Source organism: Anas acuta, chromosome 8 (assembly GCF_963932015.1).
Source record: "Anas acuta chromosome 8, bAnaAcu1.1, whole genome shotgun sequence".
NCBI lineage: Eukaryota > Metazoa > Chordata > Aves > Anseriformes > Anatidae > Anas > Anas acuta.
The window spans coordinates 23833902-23841012 of record NC_088986.1 but is presented as its reverse complement, the minus strand read 5'-3'; positions in this window follow the sequence as shown (position 1 = coordinate 23841012).

The following is a 7111-nucleotide window of genomic DNA, read 5'->3' as shown; positions in this document are numbered from 1 at the left end:
AAAAAACACGCTGGATTATTTAGATCACTAGCTTCATTATAACACTGCACAGTGATCAAGAAATCCAGACTGAGTTGCTAGAGACAAAATGATAAGCGTGCTCTTTTAAGCTCTTTTTATCAATGATTAACAGTTAACTCCTTGTTTGCAGAGCAGTTGACCCTTTGTCAAGGCTGTTGGAGCAGGTAACTTGTCTGCTGGATTTCTTCCTTGTTTCTTGGTGTCACCTCTGAGGCTGGAAAAAAAAAATACTGTACCTTAGGAAATTCTCTAGAAAGGCAGAGCATAATTATCGCAGCAACTGTTTTTATTTTTACAGCAGTTTCTATTACTTTTATGACTGATAGTAGAGGTGGATTTTTCCTTCTCTTCAATACTCAGCAATGTAAGACTATCTGGTTTTAAATGTCAGTGAACAGTTCATCCAGTGCACTCCAAGTGCAAAGACAATACAGGCTTATCATCCTCTGAGCAATTTTATCCTGCCTTAGCACTAACTACGTTGCTAGGAAGTAATTGCCATACTGATATAGCAGCAATAGAAGCTTAACTAAAGCAGACCCGGTGTAATTTGCTCTGTGGGACTCTTGCTGCATTTGTATTCTGGAACTGAACTTGATAACGTGGTTGGTGTTTACCCTCCTGATCCAGTAACTGCTCCACGTGAGGACGTCGGGGTGGATGTGCAGGCCGGGTTGGACAGGCCAGGAAACCCACGTGTTCTGTAGGCATCCTACATGAAACAAAACAGCGCTTCTGGGGAGGCTTTGTGGTGTGTGAGCTTGCCAATAATGGTGCTTTGGGCCATTCTGTTCGACCTGGCTGTGAGACAGGCGGTGGTAGTGCTGCAGGGTGCTCCAGCCCTGCCTGGACTGCAGGGAGCTCCTTAAAACAGCCTCGAGGCTGTTGCTGCCAGAGCAGGGATTTGTCCAACAGGGCTATGAAGCATTGGCTGTTAATCTAGAACCAGTTCAGGATTCATATACCATAAATTGTATTATCTTAAAAGCATAACAAATAAAAAATCTTAAAGTATGACAGTGTTAAGTGTGCTTTAAGGGCAAAAAGTAAGCATTGAATGTGTTTTTTTTTTTTTTTTTTTTTTAAAAAAAGTTTAAAAAATGAAAAAAAGTAAGAAAAATATGAAAAAGTAAGTAGTGAATGAAGAGAGGGCAGATTTTAAAAAAAAAAAAAAAAAAAAAGGGGGGGGGGGGTGGAGTTTGGGCTGAGATAGCTACACAAAGAAAAACTGTACTGGAAAACAAGAGTGGGATGACCACCAACAGAAACAGTGGTGAAATCACAGCTAAAATTGAGAAGTAGTGAAAGTTGACAAGATAGAAATTACTTCATTGACTGTATTGGCACCTGAAACTGAAATGAGATTATAAATATAAATTATCAAGTCATCTTTCGTTATTGAAACAATAATTTGAAACACCAGACAAAACTCAGTGAAGAAAACATATGGTCAAGGGCTCACAGGCTGGAGGTTCTAGAGGCTTCTAGATTATTGTTACTTTTGAATATATATGTGTATATATATATTTTATATATATTATATATATATATTAAGTTATGGACTTGAACTAGACTAAGCAGTTCTTGGTCTTATTGTGGTTTAACCTGGATAGCAGCTAAGAACTGTCTTGGGAGAAAGTAATTAATAGAAAATATTGATGATTCCTACTGCAGAAGTGATATCATCTGCCATGGTACTGAATGAATCATTAATAATTTACCAGAGCACGTGAATGGCAGGTCTTTATAACTGCAGATGTCTGGAAAACTGCTTTTAGAACTTGAATTGAAAGATGTTTTTTTTCCTTGTGTGTTTTTGGGAGTAAAGTTATAGTTTTGTGCTGTTTGTTTTTTTTCACCACCAAAGCAAAGGCAAAACAGATCAGGACATAATAAGAAAGAAATACCTCCATGAAATGGAGTACGTAACCATTTCTTCAGGGGGGGCAAAAATAAAAATAAGGATCTTGTTCTATTTGCTCACCTGTTGTTACTGAGGTGATTACTGGAATCACGGTTTGCAGACAAGAAGTGTGGGAGAAAAAACTATTTGCCTTGGCTGGTGCTGTATGTAGCAATAGAGCTAGTGATGGATGTTCTGGGAAATTTTTGACTTATCAGTCTGAGACTAGTGAGATAGGCAAGCCAGAACACAAAGCAGAGGTAACTATTTAAATTAGTCAATAGATGAATGCAGTTTTCCTTCGGGACTTGGCAAATCAAATGACAATTTGTCATTTCTGATTATTGGCACTTCTGGCGTTTGCAAAATGCAATCTTTCAGCTGTGCTTTCACATTATACTGTAGGCCCTTTTTACCAGCCCAGCTGAACACTTGCTCTTACCACAATGTAAAAATCTTCTGCCCTTTGCAGCTCAACAAACAGGCAGTGCTTATACCAAGCCTTTGCTGGGACTTCTAGGTTTGGACTCACTGAATTAAAGCAGAGGCATGAGTCTGTGGGTTTGAATGACCTGCTAGGGGGTAGGATTATGGAAGAGGACCTGCTGTCCTGCCTCCTATCATTGATATAAATCCTCTGGTGTTTTTTCCCAACTTATCCTCAGGTTTGTGCATCCATCCTTCCATCATATTCTGAATGTTGTTTAGAGGGTAATCTGATAACTCATCTCCATTGGTACTTGCTCAGTTTCAATTTTTGAAAACTTGGGCAGCTATTAAGTGACTCTCTATTGCAGAGAACAAAAATTAAAAAAAAAAAAAAGAACTTTTTCTGTGCTAGGTGATACCTAGTTGTTTGGATCGGAAACATGAAGTTGCAGGACTCTTGTTCTGGAACAAAACGTGCTCTTGCAGCTTTTCAACACGTGTTCTTTTCAAGCTCTTGCGAGCACCACAGAAGCCATTTGCCACATCGGATGCAAATGCTCTCCTTCTGAATTGCATCACTGCATGGTGGAGAGTCTGTAGGACTGCAGCTGTCCCACTGTCTGCAGGAAGTTTGTATTTGAAAGCAACCAAAACATCACGTTAGGTAACTCTGGCTGCAGGGAACCCAAGCCAGACCATAGAAGTAATGTATGAATAACCCCATACTTGGAAGAGGTGGAAAAACTTGTTTGTTTTTTGTGAGAAATTCATGCATTTCCCAGAGATTGGGCTGAGGAAGACTGTAGGATGAAAATGGTAGAGCACATCAAGAACTTCTATACACAAACACGATTTGCTCTCAAAGCTGTACAGTTACTCAGTGCTACTGACAACTTATTTAATGGATAATTCTACTGAGAGAGAGATTGCTACCACTGAAACTTCATTGTAGAAGACTTTGGGCAAGCCTGTGTTAGGCTTTCCCCAGTGCTGGTCCAGTCTCTGCACAGGAAAGGCCATAACCACGTAAGCCAGCTGTCTAATCAGCATATGCAACAAAATGTTGGTTTGGGGGGAATTTTTCTTAGATCGCACTCTTTCACTGGTACCTAGTGAACATTAGACCAAATTAAACCTGCAGTTTCTGAAGGGACCCATGATTGCAACAGCACTATATATGGCAGTACAGTCACTTCCCTTTCCTCAGTTGTAGGCTCTTAGAAATCCTCACCTGCCCTGTAATTAATGCTAAACATCTCTGCTCCTATTATTTGTTTAAATCAGTTGACTACAGTACCAAATTCTGGATATCACTTCATTACTGCACTTAGAGTGAGTTTGCCCATCTTTTATTTTCAGGGATTTAAAATTGGAAGGATCCAGAAATAATCTGGAAGTACAAAATCCTTGAGAGCAAAGCCTCCTAACAGTTTATTTTCAGAAGACCACAATGCAGAAACACTGTACATTCTTATTTACCACCAATCTGTGTAGAAAAGAATAGTCTATGCTATTTTTACAATTTTATTTTGACTGGCTCTAAGTATATGCATATTTCTTACTTTACTTTTTAGATATTATATGCAATATGCATTTTTTATATGTTATTTATCATCACTCAAACACCAGGAGTGGATATAAAACACATGAAAACGGCAGTATAATAATAGAGCATGAATTTCATCACTTCTATTAGGAAAGTAGGCTAATACAGGTCATGCTTCAAGACTAAAAGTTATCTAATTGTCATTTATTTGGAGGGGGGAATACTGGCCATCTGTCCAGCAAGTTTTAGGTCAGCAGTTTCCAGGACTGGATACAGTCAATTGGTGTAGTGGATTTTATTAATCTGCAATTTATCTTGCCAAACTTAATGTTTTTGAAAAAACTGCCATTGTTTTGATTTTTTTATATTTTATTGTTTCCTCTAAGTAAGAGGGAGGAATGAGAGAAAATTCTGCCAACTTAGCTATTTTGAAGCTTTTTTTAATCTATGTTAACAGTAGCTTTTAATGATTAATTCAAGCAAATGCCTTTTAGAGCTGTCTGCCAGTGGAAAGTGTATCTGAGCTTGTTCAAGTGCTATTAATGAAAATGCGAAAGGCAGCGAGTTGTTATTGCTGCTGCCATTAGTTACTGTTGTTCTGAATCATGTGATTTGATGCAATGCGCTGTTATTGCTGTGCATCTGGTAACGCAAAAGGAAAACCAAGCGCGAGAGAGATCTCTACCAGTTAAGAATAAATCTGTTTTAAGCTGGAAGAAGCATACTATTTTCCCAGAACAAACAACAACAAAAAAACTCTCCAGAACTTTTAGTCATTGTTCGATTTCTAGGAGGAAGTCTTTAATGTGAAACTGATAAGCCTGCCAATGATATGGGTTGTGACTTGTTAGCAAAATAAATCCAAAACATTGCATTGCCATAAGAGTGATGAGTGATTTTCTAGTTGTTGCTTCCCCTACCACACCCCTTTTTGTTTCTGGATGATCTCCTTTCTGCAAGGAGAAAAGCACAGTATACCAACACACCACCTGGACAGCCCCCAGAGGCCTGCCTAAACAATGATTTATTCATTTTCAGGAGGGATTGAGGCTCTCCCTTAAAATGCGTTTGTGCATCATGTTGCACTAGAAAGGAAAGCATCTTAAAACAACAGCTCTAGTTTCTCCTTGCTACAAAGTAGATGCTGCAAAAGCAAAACCCAGTTTTGTTCCTTTGTCTGCACTGACCTGTGTTTTCATGCTCGCCTGGTAAGGAAAAGACAAAAAAAAAAAAAATGGGGAAAAATATGAGTGAGAACAAAAACTTACTATGGTTAGGTAAATGGCACAATGAAGTGCCATGAGCATCCTGTTGAAATCCTAGACTTTCTCAACATAGGTGAGACTGATTTATTGTGGTCACAGAAGTTGCCTTTTTGACCAGGCAACCAAGTTATGGCTGAAAGTAAACTGTTAAGAAGAGTGAACTCTCAACATGGTTGAAATAACTTCAAATAATGTCAATTAAGTGTATCCGTTTGAATAAATACTCCATTTCTCTGGTAAAATCATCCCAGAGCATCCTGCTACTGGGGTTTATGGGGCTGCTGTCAGAATGACTCATTCTGTGGATTCCTTGGAATAATGCAGCTTGAGAGGAAACTCAAAAGGTTCCTGTTTTTTGTTTTTTTTTTTTTTTGTTTTGTTTTGTTTTTTTTCATGGCTTCTAGCATCTATGCTTCAGTCCATTAAAATTGAGGTCTCTTAACACTTTTAATGAGAATCAAGAAGGCATCGTCAGGTTAGTTTTTGAAGGAAACCCAGAGTACTCTGGTACCCGATTGATGCATCAGTGAGTCCCCTCTTACAGCTGGTGTGTGAGACAGACACCTGCTTTTGTTACAGGATGATATTCAAACCTCAGCTCCGTTTGGGTCTAGTTATTAGGGAACCTGAAGAGAAAGGGCTGTATTTGAGAGTCCATACCAAGAAAAAAAAAGTGTTTTATTACGAGAGATAATTTTGGAAAACTTTGGCACAAGGAATATATAGTAGAGTAGACTATATCTTTGTAACAGATGTTGTAACTGAACATAAAATCAACCCTACACCATATGATTACTACACTTGGTAACTTAAGGTTAAGCAAGAAGCTGTACTTCACAATTTATTATTTTTTTTTGTGGTTTATTGCTTTAACTTGGAAATAATGAGTAAAACAGGAATAAAAACTTGGTAAATGAAACAATGCAAATATTTTTTTCTGACTTGTCTGCACATAACACACCATTTATTTTCTAGAAGCAAAACTTATTTCTTTCATAACAAGTATACTGAGACATGTTGCACATCAATAAAGTCTACACCTTCAGACTTTTTTTCTGATAATCTGCAAGCTTTACATTTTTCACCAGTTCTGTGGGGATTTGCTGAGGGGAGAGGGAAATGAGACAAAATCAGAACTCTTTCATGGGAAAAGAAAGGAAAGGGGAAACCAGTTAATCAATTGTAACATCAGCAGAACTGTCCAACAGATCATTATTATGTCTACTGCCTCACTTTTTTTCCTGTCTTCTTTAAAGCTTAGGAACACTTGCATGGCAGAAGAAACCTTTGTAAATTTTCAACCCTTGTATTTAAGGTACTGATGAATTATTGGCATTCAAAGTCTGTTTGAGTTTTTGATGGAGCTTTGATACAAGGAAGTGGGGCTAAGAATCTCTTTCCATGTACATGTAAATAATTCACTGTGCTTCGTCAAAACAGGGCCGTGTTGGTTCTTGAATCCTCATAGAACTGTCAATATTAATTGGAAAATGTAAAACAACATTACTAAAGTATCACTGAGTATAGGTAAAAGGAAGGGTTAGGAAGGTGGAAGTTAGGTGAACTGTACTGAATGCCTATTTATATCCTTATGTGTCTGCCATTTTAAAATCAGCACCTAATCAAAAGTATTGATCAATTTTATGAGGGTGTCTTGCTCTTTATAATGCTAGAAAAACCTAATCTTAATAGTTAGCCTATCTGTTCTTTTGGTGTTGGATTTAGTAAGAGGTAGTGGCTGGATAAGGAGCTTGCTCCATTTGGGGACCAGGAGTCTGGCAGACGAAGAGCAGTCTGAATGTCCCAGCCTACCCACATCCTCATGGAAAAACACATACGTAGGCAGAGAGTAGTAGTCCTGAGGGCACGGGCTGCATAGAGTAGCTGCAGAAGAAATGTTTTTTGGCTGTTCTAGTGATAGGAAATATCACAACTTCCTTTTAATTT